The sequence below is a fragment of the Mirounga angustirostris genome, unplaced genomic scaffold (assembly GCF_029215605.1).
Source record: "Mirounga angustirostris isolate CCGP_5_RB_7025 unplaced genomic scaffold, mMirAng1.0.hap1 SCAF_6, whole genome shotgun sequence".
Lineage (NCBI taxonomy): Eukaryota > Metazoa > Chordata > Mammalia > Carnivora > Phocidae > Mirounga > Mirounga angustirostris.
This window is the reverse complement of record NW_026991714.1, coordinates 82,741,115-82,753,748: the sequence shown is the minus strand read 5'-3', so window position 1 is coordinate 82,753,748 and position 12,634 is coordinate 82,741,115. Positions and strand designations below refer to the sequence as shown.

Genomic DNA, 12,634 nt, shown 5'->3' with positions numbered 1-12,634 from the left:
GTCTTGGGTTTTAAGATCAAGAGCCCCCACCCAGTGGTGTCAAGAACAGGAAAGACTTAGTCAATGGAAAAATCAAAATCTCTGCTGTCTCTTCCCATTCTTCCCCCTTTCCTTCCTTCCATCCAAAAACCCACTGTGTGCCAGCTACTGTCCCCAACACCGAGGACCCAGAGTCACATTAGACATGGCGGTGGCCTGGAGGAGCTTGAGGTCCACCCCTTCCCACTGAGAGCGTGGTCCTGGGATCGCCCGGAAGCTTGTGGGAAATGCAGATTCCCCCCACCCTTGCCCCACCACAGACCTGCTGACTCAGAATCTGGATTTTTAACAGGTTCCCCAGGTGACAGACAGGCACACAGAAGGTTGAAAAGCTCTGGCCAACAGAGCTCTGGGAAGGCAAGCCCAGTGTTTTTCTGAGTAAGGTTAAGAGTGGACCGTGTTACTTAGCTGGTTTTGCACACATCATCCAGAATTACATGTGAGTGTTGCAGGTGCATCGCTGTCCTCAGTCACGAGGACAGTGATCATCTGTGGGAGCGGAGAGTCCCGGTGGGAGGCTTTGTGGAGGGGACAGGCAGACAGGGAGGCGGAGGAGAGAGGAGTAGGTAGGCATGGGCTTCTGTGGAGGAGCGGCCAGGGGACCGGGAGTGGTGGCCGAGCACGTGCACACAACCATGGAGGTCCTGGGCCTGAGCAAACAAGTTTGAAGGGATGCCTTCCTGGTAGCCTCATCTGAGCAGGATGTACCTTCGCTTTCGGGCTGAGAAAACCAAATCGCTTCCCGTCCTTTGCCTCCTGAGCCTGCAGATGGCCTCTCAACAGAGGAAGGCCTTCAAGGGCCCTGGACTCTGCCAGGGGCACGAGGGGCAGGAAATCCAGTCCCCTCTAGTCCTGCTGAGAGAAGGATCCTTGGGGGCGGCAGAGACTTGCATTTTTTGTGTGGGGTTGTTTTGTTGTTGTTGCTTGTTTTGTTTTGTTTTGAGAGAAGGAAGTTTTCTTTGTGCTCAGGTCAGCCTCCCCTCTACCTACATAATTAAACTTGAGACAATACACACATTTCAGAAAGGAATAAAAACGATGTCGGAGTTTTGACCAAGCCTACACAGCTCTTGCGTGCCTCCGGCCCTTTTTGGTGACAAGAAGTGGCAGAAGTACCCAAGTTGGGAGTCTCACCTGGGTCTCCAGAATGCCCAGACACTGTCCTGGGCATTCCTCATCACACAGGTGTTATAAAGAATGCCTGTGATCTTTCCTTCCTTTTGGCCCTCTGACTTTCTATTACCTTGGGTGGAAACCAACGCTTGGCATTGTAAGTTATTAGGCAAGAGAGGCACAGATGAAGATTTATAAGTCTGCCTTCCGTCGGAAATTATATATACGGACAACATATTTCATATAACCTTTCATAGAACATACTCTATTTTTTTGGCACGTGCAGGAAGAATTCAAGTACATTTGTTCTAGATGGAAATAAAAACAGTGAGTTTCTTCTTCCCATAGTCTTTGAAGAAACAATTTATAAGGTGCCAATCTCTTGTATATGAGAGCTGTACTCTCCAAACTAAACACAGAGCGTCAAGAATCAGCTGAAAGAGGGGCGCCTGGGTGGCTCAGTCGGTTAAGCGTCTGCCTTCGGCTCAGGTCATGATCCCAGTTTCCTGGGATCAAGCCCCGCATCCAGCTCCCTGCTCAGCAGGGAGCCTGCTTCTCCCTCTCCCACTCCCCCTGCTTGTGTTCCTTCTCTCGCTGTGTCTCTGTCAAATAAATAAATAAAATCTTTAAAAAAAAAAAAGTCAAGGTGCCGGCAGATTCGGTTCGGGGTGAGAGCCTAATTCCTGACTTGCAGATGGCTGCCCTCGTAGTGCGTCTTCATGTGGCACGGAGAGCGAGCGAGAGCGAGAGAATTCGAGCGAGCTCTGGTCTCGCTCAGTCTTCTTATGAGGACACTAATCCCGCCTCACCCTTGGCAAGGCCTCACCCTCAAGATGTCATCTGAACCTAATCCCTTCCAAGGAGCCCACCTCCAAATACCATCACGTTGGGGGCTAGGGAATCAACATATGAATTTGGCGGGGGGACGCACATTCAGACCACACCAACTTCCAGATGTTAAAGACAGGGCATGAATTAACACTGCCACAGAGGTTTTCAGAGCCCTGCACAACAGTTACTCGATAAATACTCGTTTAGGCACCCACAAACACTTCCCGGACGTTAGTTACATCACTTGGACACAAGCAACATCGACTCACCCTTATACATAAAATCACAGCTTCCCATTGTCTCTCCATTCAAGAAAAACCTCTTCATGTGGCTGACAAGAACATCTGAAATTCAAGTTTGTGGCTTTTCCAACCCAGCTCTCACCACCCCTCTTGTTTTCTCTCTCCGCAACCTCACGCACTCTGGAATGTGGGACGCTGCCTCTGGCTTGTGTTGGCACCTGTCTTTACGATGGGGCAAGTGGAAAGTTGTGCGGAGAAGGCGGGATTTGAGTTGGGTGAAAGGACAAGTAGAATTTCCATAGGAAGGGCCGGTGGGCGCACACACACACAGGACGCGTGTGGCCCGGGAGCAGTCTCGGAGGCGCGAAAACCTAACGCTTGGGCCGAGAATGGACAATCTTCTATTTTACAGGGTTCCTGGGCAGCTAAACATCGACTTCCTTACAAAGAGGAATCGAGTCTAAACATTTTAAAGACCTTTTCCTCGAAGGTAACTCTGAGGGCACGTGACTAATGCAAAGCCTAGAGGTTAGGCTTCCTGTCTCTTCCTCCAGTGTGTGCTCCGGAAAGTTTACTTGATATTTTTCTGCATTGTTTTTGCAGAAGAGGAGCCCATACATCTCCCCCAGGCTCCGCCGGAGTAATTTTCCAAAATGTGTACAAAACGTCCGTGACACAGCAGGTAACCATCTGGTCTCTGAGCCAGATGTGTGCGTGCTTGCGTGGCTGCGCGCGCGTGTGCGCATGCGCATGCGTATGCGTATGCGCATGCGTGTGTGTGTGCGCGCGCGCGCGCGCGCGCGCACACGCACGCGCACACGCGGATCATGCTGAGTCGGAAGGGAGATGCAGCGGTACAGGCCGAGTGAGCTGCGTTCCCAAACATGGGCAGTGCCTCAGTTCTGAGGTTGACACAGCACAGTGGGGTGCATTCCCGGGGAGTGGCTAAAGCCAGGGTTCCCTTTCACCCACTGCAGACAGAGCGTAAAAATACCTCCAGCGGGCACGTTTCCCAAACGGGCTGGTGGGGAGAGGAAATTCCCTTTCAGGAGAAATACTGCCTATTTAAATAAAACGAAGTCCCCTGGAGAAGGGGTGGGGCGTCAGACTTAACTGGGGTTCATTTCCTAGCGTGTTGAGGAGGAAAAGAGTGCCTGGTTGCCTTTGGGAGAGCTAGGGGGAAGGTTGAGGTCTGACTCCGCTCTGCAGGGGAGGGAGGTCGACCCAGGGAAGGTGAAGTTCTCCTCTGGCCAAGTTGCCAATTCCTCTTGTGAGGCCTGGGGCCAGCCCCCCGGCAGCTGGCTGTCCCCGCCCCACATGGGGACAGCTCTGGACAGAGCCCTGGGCCCACCCTAGCTCCTGCTTCCTGCGACAGCCACTCGGGTGCCCACGCCTCAACCAGCCTTATTTTCAAGCCACCCCAAAATAACAACATTTGATATGAGACCTCTGAAGGCTTTGGCTAGGGTCATGTTTCCAAATTCTTGACTCAAGTATTGTAAATGAGAACTGCCTTTTTTTTTTTTTTTTTTTCCAGTCAGGCTATTTTTTCCCTCTTTCTTTTTTTTTTTTTTTCTTGAGATGTTGGGAGAACCCCAACCAAGGAATCAGTGCTTAATGGGTCACAGGGTATAAATAGTAGTGTTGAGACCATAACACAAGGCTCTTTGTACTATCATGCAACTAAACCAAAAAAAAAAAAAAAAAGAAGAAGAAAGAAAAAAAGCTTCCAAACAGACCAGTTAACATACCAGCATGGGGCTCTGTGGGGTTGTGCGGCATTGCTGAGCACAAGCTACATTCTATATTTGTCCACTCCAGCCTTTCACTACTGACATCTATTTACAGCCTCGCAGTATACACAGGATACCCTATTCACGAAATAGGTACTCACACACACACACACAAATCATTCTGTATGTATTTTTGTGCTGCTGATCGTCCATAAACATAAATTAAAACAAAGTCAACCCCGAAGGGGGAAACCCAAGCTTTGGGCTCACCTCCCCAGCCCCTAGCTCTGTAAAGGTCAGTGGGCAGGAAGCTCTTCTCATCCGTAAAATGGGGACAAACATACCTGTTCACTGAAAGTTGGCTCTAAGTGATATGTGCTGTAGCTTTGAAAATTAAGAGATGGAATCTGGGGGCTTCTTTGCTTTGAGGCACTCTTTAAATATGAGATATTATCCTAATTAAGCTAAATTTTCATCATGGGGTCAGTGCCTTGATGAAGTTAAATGGGATGATCCAAAGTATTTATTAATTTGCTACCAGTCATTGTATTTGGAGACCCTGAGGGATCCTGAAAATTGATTAATTATGACAGGCCTGACGGTGTATTTCTGGGTGATTATGGCAAGCCTTGGGTGGTATTATAAGGGATGCCAATTTTCATGTGACAGTGAAATTCATGGCTCTAACATGAGTACTATTATACCAGTAGAAGGGACCAGGCTGAGGGACATGTGACCTAGCAGCTGACAAGTGCAATAATTCTCAGAACTCCGTGGCTCAGAATGTGTGCTGGCTACTAAGAACTGGGATTTTAGAAATAGAAAGTTCAGATTACAAGCCTACTGGGCAGAAACTTGAACTCCTGGTGCTGGCCACATGCCCTGGGTACTCGGGGGTGGGCCAAGGTTCTGGCCATTCAGCATCCTCTGTTTGAATTCTGAGCCTGTAAGCAAAAAGGTAAATAAATAAAAATAAAAAATCTTCTTTGGCAAAGAGACTCTTTCTTTTGTGGGCTCTCCTATAGGGCTCCTTGGACAGGATTTACCTCTGGGCTGCCATGATCCCAACTCCCCATCTTTTGGTGGGTGGTACGTGGGGTGGAGAGGTGGGGGGGAACGGGGTGGGAGGGAACACTTTTGTTCAAGTTGTTGGATTAACCAGAAAATGAGCCAGAGAACAAAGCAGTGGGGGGCTGAGTGGGGTTCACGCTACACTGTGGAGGTAACTCAGAGGTGACTCCACCTGTTAATGAGGTTTAGTGTTTCCGTGGCTGGTATTTGAGTCAGTGCAGTGGCCAGGGGAGAGAAGCAGAGAAGGATACAGGCAGCATTGCTTAGTCCTAGCGCTCCCGCAGAACCTGGATACAGCTGCACTCCGATACCAGGGACCAAGGAGCACATGTTGAGTGCCTACTAGGTAGTGGACACGGTGCCAACAAGCACCTTCCACAGATCATCTCATTCAATGTGCACAGACTTCCTATGGGACTGTGCTATTCTTATGCCCAGTCCACACACGGGAACAGAAGCTTAGAAGAGAGCCTGTCCAAGATCACACAGCTAGTGACATTGTGGAGGCGGAATTGGAACCCAGACTTCTTGATATCAAAACCTAGGCTATTCCTGACTTGGCTAAACTTCTTCCTTTCCCATACCTCTCAAGCACAGCACAATGCAGCCAGGACTCATGCTATCTTAGGGGTGAAGTCAGGGGAGCCTCCGAGAAAAAAGGTCACAGTACCGTACAGACCCCAGGACTGGCCCTGGAGGAGAGGGCTCCTGGACTCCTGCTCTGCTCCGTGCTCTCAGTGCCCTGCAGCCCTGCTGGACAGAAATCAGGAATATCTGGGCCTGGACCTGGGGACCTTCGGTGTGAGATTTCAGCTTATTCTCTGTGCCATAAATTGATAAAAAGAATACCTGCATTTCAGGACGTTTGTAGACACCCAGGAAATAGTATTTAAAAGGATTCTGGGGGCATCTGGGTGGCTCAATCGGTTGAGCGTCTGACTTCGGCTCGGGTCATGGTCTCAGGGTCCTGGTCTTGGGCCGGAGTGGGGCTCCCCTGCTGGTGGGGAAGCTGCTTGTCCCTCTCCCTCTACCCCTCTCCCCGCTCGTGCTCTCTCTCTCTCTCAAATGAATAAATAAAATCTTTAAAAATAAATAAATAAAAGTAAGTAAAAGGATCCTGATTGGTAAAGATAGAAAATAAGCCTGTTTTCTTTTGCTCAATTTCACCCTCCCACTTAAATGGGAACTAAGGCAACTTTGTGGTTCCCTTGGGAATCAAACCCAGGAGCTTCTGCATGTAAGGCAGATGTGCTAACCACTACACCACAGAACCTGAACAGTCAGCCTTGGCTTTAAAAAGCATGTACAACAAACAGTCCCCCTTATCCATGGTTTCACTTTCCCTAGTTTATTACCTGCATGCGGCCAGTTGGTGGGGAAGTAAATGATCTTCCTGACACAACGTCAGTGGCCTGATGCCGGGTCACAAGCCCACGTCACTCATGTCACTTCATCTCATCTCATAGGCATCTTATCATCTCCCGTCATCACAAGAAGTACAATAAAATGTTTCGAGAAAGGGATCACATTCACCTAACTTTTATTACAGTATATGCTTATAGTTGTCCTATTTTATTATTATTGTTGTTCATCTCTTACAGTGCCTGATTTATAAATGAAGTATGTATTTATCATAAGTATGTATGGATAGGAAAAAAACATAGCATACATAGGGTTGGGTATTATCCCCGGTTTCAGGCATCCCCTGCGGGTGTTGGAAGCATCCCCCTGGATAAGGGGGACTGCTGCACTCTGCAGCCTAGCCTCCCAGGGGCTACCCTGGTTAACTTCCTCAAGCTGCTGTGACCACAGCCCTAGACTCTTATATGTCGAACTTTGAGACACAAACTTCTCACCCTAAATCATTCCACCTTCTGCTCCTGCCAAGAATTTCTGAAGACAGATCAGTGCCCTGAAATCTTTACTGCCCCTTCATCGATGCCAATTCAACACAGCATCCCCCAGTAAACACCCAAAGAGGCTATCTCTGATGCTTTCCTTGGATTGATTGCTCCTATTTTAGATGCCCCAGTCTGCTCATCTCTGCCTTCCCATACTGAGAGCCTCCCCAGAGCCCGGAGCCAGCACAGCGAGTGAGCGGGTCGCGCTCCTTGAATGGGGGCCACGGCGGCGGAGCCAGACAAGCAGCAGGGTCTGTGCCACACAGGTGCAAACATGGATCCTCAGCCCTACCCGGTACCTCAGCAGCCTGGCCCGCTTCTGGCCAGAGGTGCTTTTGCATCATCTCCTCGAATCCCTGTCTAACGCCCGGGGATTGGGGAGGACGAGACAGCTCTGATTTTTGCCCCAAGGTGTGTCCCAGTCTCACATCAAGTCATTCTTATTCTCTTATCTAGGCATTTGTCATCTGCCAAGACAAACCCTGCTCCAGTTTGCAGAATTGAGACATATTCGCAGCCGTGGAGTCATCTTCCACGCCCTCTTCTTACCCCTGCCCGAAATCAGATCTGTCTCCAAAGCTTACCAACAAATCTCTTTGAAATTCTCTCCTAGCTCCTTCTCCTTCCTAGAAGCCATCCTGGTCCAGTTCCGCAGAAGGGGAGTAATGTGACAGCCTGTCCATGGCCTTAACTCCCAGGCCCCTGGTTCTGTTCTCCATCAGTACCCGGGCCAGGGCTGGCTTCCTTACGGCCACCCCTGGACTCCAGGTGCCTCCCTATGCTTGAGTCTCTGGGCCCTTGGAAGTCCTACCTTCCCCCATTTAGTCAAGTTTGATTCCCCATTACCCCCCAATAATTAACCTGCAGTGACAGAAGTCACAGATTTTTCTTCTTGATCCCAAAACACTTGATGCTAATTTCTGCTCTGCCTGAGGTCCTCTTGCCTCACCTCTGCTGTGCCTCCTCTTAGGCCTCGCTGGTGTCCATCTTCGGCATGAAACCCTCCTAGTCCTCTTCACCCTTGTGTGGCCCATTCTCTTCTTGGAACTGCACACCCAGAGTGTGGACCAGGCCCCTCTGCACCTGCTTGAATGCTGTCTTAGAGCAGATCCATAATTCAGGGTGCATTGCTTGAAATTTCCAAATAGATTCTAAGTTCTTTGAGAATAGGGTCTGAATCTTATTTATCTTGTGTTCCTCACAGTACCTTGGGAGGGAGGAACTTACGGAAGCTGGTGCTCAGGATTGATCTGTGCTGAGAAAAAATAGGAATGTGTTAATTAAGAAGTGGGCGACGTGTCTTCTTTGGGGAAGAAAGGGCTTGCCCTGGGGATTTTGTTGGTACTAGCTGCTGCTACATATTTTCATTTCTGCTTGTTCTCTCTCCTTCTCCATCCTCTTTTCCTTCACGGTCATCCGCTCTCTCTCTCGTGGGCCAGTCCTTTTACGGTAGGCTACGAGACTGCTAGATCTTAAAAAAATTATAACAATCTAAAATCCTCAGTGCCTTCATGTATCGTTTGTCAAACGAATTCATTCATGAAGCTTCTGGTACCTAGAATCCACAAAAATCCCACGCCACTGAAGCCACAGACCTCCTTCTTTGTTCTTCACGCCTGAACAATGGCCTTGCAAGGTTTTAGTCTTAAAGCACTTGATCTATTGCTATTTCTTCTCTGTTTTCTCCTCTTCCTTCCACCTCTATTCTGTCCTATTCCATTTTCTTGTGTCCTCTTAAAAGTGATTATCTGGCTTTTAAAACACCCTCTTATGAAATAAAGTTCCATAATTATTCATTATATTCATTGGGCATGATCATATTTGCTCTAGCAAGAGGCAATCCACGGAGATGGATCAGTGGGAAATAGGCGATTTAGGAAATGACCTCTATCGCCTATGAAAAAAATTCAACATATTAATAGGAGCTGAGATTGTTGGTGCATTTGTTATTAGAATCGCCAAAGGTGATTATATATATACATATATATATTTCTAAAAATCACCTTACCTTCTGGATTGAAGTTGCAGAGTCAAGATGTGCGTGGGTACTGATCTCCCCCCTACAGCACTCTGCATTGCCTTTGAACACCACCGGCCACCTACAAGGGATGATCAGTGGAAGCTAAATAATAATGTTGCACCTTGTTGGCTCGTGCTGCTCTAAGCCACAGTAGAGCCAAGGAACCTATGGGAGAGCCCCCTGAGAAACCCAGGTGGAATTCTGGGAGAGGAAATGAGAAATAGACCATAGGATACATAGTTCCATGCAGAGACACTATGTGTTTTAAAACTAATAATTTATGTTTTCTTTGTGATAGCAATTCCATATTTTATTCAGCATAGCAATCACCACAATTGATTCATAAAAGCAAAATTGCCTAATCAATGGACTAGAAATACAGTCACTGTGAATATAAATTCTTTCCTCTTCTAATGATCCCCAGCTAATCATTTCAGCTCTTCTGGCTCGTTTTCCTGATTAAACCGGGAGAATAAAGACAACAGGAACATGTGACTCCTACATTAGCAAACTAAGCATGAAGAATGAGAATGAACCCGTGGGTAAGCAAAGGGTTTGGTGGGATTTGTTTAATCCTTTCCATGGCACATCTTAACTAATATTCCCTGCACTGGCAGGGCCCCCAAAAGTGTTACCCTGAAACGCTGAGCACCAGTGGTAAAAGAAGATGGGATTTAGGGTTAGAGGGTCTGGATTTCAATGGGGGCTTCACCGAGTAACTTTCGGCAAGGTGCGACTTTTCCTTACCTCAGTTTTCTGTTCTGCAAAAGGGTTTCTGATGCTTTTGTTTCAAAGACCTGAGAGAAGCAAAAGGCCTTGTAAATCACACAGCATTACTGCGTGAGTGTTCAGCAGCTTGTTTTTGTGGCACAACTTAGAAAGCTGTGCCTGTTTCTGTAGGCAGCACCCTCGTCTGATTCCAGCGACGTTTTGCCCCCAGGGTGTCTCTCCCTAGCCCGGGATGATATCCAGGCACAACTCTGCTGATTTTTTTCTCCTGAAGTCTCAGGTCCCACTGGTGGTATGCCGCTTCCTTCAGCTGCTCAAGCAGGGGAAGATTCTCGTCGCCCAGTGGCTGATGGGAGGGCCAAGTGCACATGGCCAAGCTGGGCTGGCCAACAGGCACGCCCCGTACACCCGTATGAGGAGAACACTGCACAGGAAGGATGGGTGGACTTCTCGGCAAGGGTGCAGCCGATCCCTCCCCTGGCATGCTGTGTGACATGCCTGTGCGAGTAATTACAGTGGCATCTTGGTAGAGAGGGAAGTGGTACAGACAGAGGGAGGAACGAAAGAGGCATTTCATAGTTTGTGAAGATATAAGTCCTGCCACTTCAGGTTTTGTTTTGTTTCGTTTTATAAAAACAAATTACAGGGGCACCTGGGTGGTTCAGTTGGTTGCATCTGACCCTTGATCTCAGCTCAGGTCTTGATCTCAGGGTCGTGAGTTCAAGCCCCGTGTTGGGCTCCAAGCTGGGTGTGGAGCCTACTTAAAAAAAAAAATTACAGATCAAAATCTCAGAGGCAGCCCCCTCACCTGGGCTGTCCCAACATGTCTTCAAGCCACCTTCTTCCTGCATTCTCTGTGTGGGCCATGCCATCCCTGTCAGCAGGGCGTGAGTCACTCTCCTCAGCAGCTGGTGGCTCCCAGGGACATCCCACAGTTCTGCCCATGTCCTAACAGTTGTATAGCTGACTGCTATGAGTTCAGTTCTGGTCATCGCTCCCTCAATGGCAGACAGGCAGACCTATTCGGAGCAAAGAAGTCTGAAGACACGCACATTGGCCAGTCTCCACCGCGCCCCTCCATGCTGGACCAGCTCTGCCCCGACGCCAAGGCAGGGAGACCCCTCCTTCCCAGAAGCTATCCTCTCCTGGGATGAGGGCTGGTTCCTGTGGCCCTGCAGGGTGCTCCCAGCATCCCACCCCTCAGCCACTGGTTTTGCTGGGATTGATTCTACCCCAGGCTCCAGGAAAGGTCCCTAACTAGATGGCAGGTAGGGCAAACCCCCTCCCTCGGCCCTGGGATTGGATAGAGCGAGGTAGACCTAAGCCAATCAGAACAGAATATTCCCTTGGCCCCATGATGACGTCAGGACTGAGCCAACCAGAGAGAAGCTTGGTGCTCTTTCCACCCCACCCCCACCCCGGTTCTGGGAGGAATGTCCCGCTCTCTTTCCTCTTGGATGTGAATAAAGAAGTGTGTCAACCATGTTACAATCTCAAGGGAAGCCTGCCTGAAGATTACATCAACACAGGGAAGGTAGAGCCAAGAGACCCAGAGAGACGTGGTCTCAAACCTGAAGTGAGTCAAACTCAGAGCTGGCCTGCCTGTGGATTTTTCAGTTCCAAGAGCCAATGAGTTCCCTTTGTAGTTTGGGCCTATTTGAATAGGCTTCCTTGTGACTTTGCATTTGAAAGCATCATAACTGATAGAAGCATCATGGTCTGGGGAGGCCCGGGGAGAAGGAGAGGGAACTTAGAAGTCGGCTAGGCCATCCTACCCAGTTGTTTGGACAAATACTGGTCTAGATGCTGCCCTAAAGGTATGTTTTAGATGTGACTAACATTCAAATCAGTAGACTTTGAGTTGATTGCCCTCTGTCATGTGGGTGGGCCTCGTCCAATCAGTTGCAGGCCTTAAGAGCCAATACTGAGGTTATACTCTAATACTCTAATACTTAGAAGTCGGCTAGGCCATCCTACCCAATTGTTTGGAAAAACACTGGTCTAGATGCTGCCCTAAAGGTATGTTTTAGATGTGACTAACATTCAAACCAGTAGACTTTGAGTTGATTGCCCTCTGTCATGTGGGTGGGCCTCGTCCAATCAGTTGAAGGCCTTAAGAGCCACTACTGAGGTTTCCTGAAGAAGAGGGAATTCTCCTCAGGACTGCAATGTAGACACCCTGCCTGATTTTCCAGCCTATGGATTTCAGACTCCAGACTGCAACATCAGCCCTTCCGGGGAATTCCACCCTGCCACACAACCTGCTTGAGCCAATTTATTAAAATCTCTCTAACTCTCGGTCTATATCTATCTATATAAAATATATATCATAGAACTAACAGGAGAGATACACATACACATGTATGTACAGGTGTGCGTGTATGTATATATTCTGTTTCTCTGAAGAACCCTGACCAATACGATGGCATAAGGCTTGTCCACTAAGATAGGACAAGCATGAGTTCAACTGATTTGGTGGCAAAGTCTGCTTTGGGAGATGATGATGGGAAGCCCTTAATCTCTGAAAGTCTCAAGCACCACCTCGCAAGAGGTCATCACCATGGAGCCCAGAGTCTCAGCAGGTGAACACGGCATGACGACAGGGAACTTGGGGCAGAGAGCCATCCCCTAGGATATGTTGGGAAAGAAACCAAAAGTAAGGAGCAGAAAACTTACCATGCACTGGGGCTTAAGGTAGATCTCCAGCCCTAGAGGAGGCCTAGGCTGGAGGGCAGGACAACTGAGTAGCACGTGAGGGTAGGACCAAGGGAGAGCCCAGGCTGTGGACTTGGGCAGCATGGGCCAAGAAAGGGAGGAAATATCTGGAAGCCATGACTGAGGGGCCGTGGAGCCATCTAGAAGCCTTCTCCAGGGGCAGTGGTTTCAGGACAGGGCAGGGAAGGAGACTCAGGGAGTCACATGGGACCTCAGTGGCACAAGGTGATCCTGGGATGA

At 48.9% G+C, this 12,634-nt stretch overlaps 1 long non-coding RNA gene and 1 other non-coding gene across 3 annotated transcripts in view; both read right to left on the bottom strand.

Annotated features, from left to right (window-relative positions):
- LOC123846409 (uncharacterized) overlaps positions 1 to 10,012 on the bottom strand; it is a 29,278-nt gene extending 19,266 nt beyond the window's left edge. Inside the window, exons 1-4 of one of the 2 annotated variants that reach the window (XR_006791284.2) lie at positions 9,698 to 10,012; positions 8,939 to 9,029; positions 7,880 to 8,185; positions 3,918 to 4,902 (exon numbers count right to left, since the gene is read on the bottom strand). This is a non-coding gene — a long non-coding RNA (uncharacterized LOC123846409). Of the gene's footprint in view, positions 1 to 3,917; positions 4,903 to 7,879; positions 8,186 to 8,938; positions 9,030 to 9,697 lie in introns of those variants that run through there. The other variant, XR_006791285.3, reaches the window with a different exon arrangement.
- TRNAV-UAC (transfer RNA valine (anticodon UAC)) lies at positions 6,230 to 6,302 on the bottom strand. The gene has a single exon. It is a non-coding gene; the product is annotated as a tRNA-Val (tRNA).
- Positions 10,013 to 12,634: the final 2,622 nt, after the last annotated feature.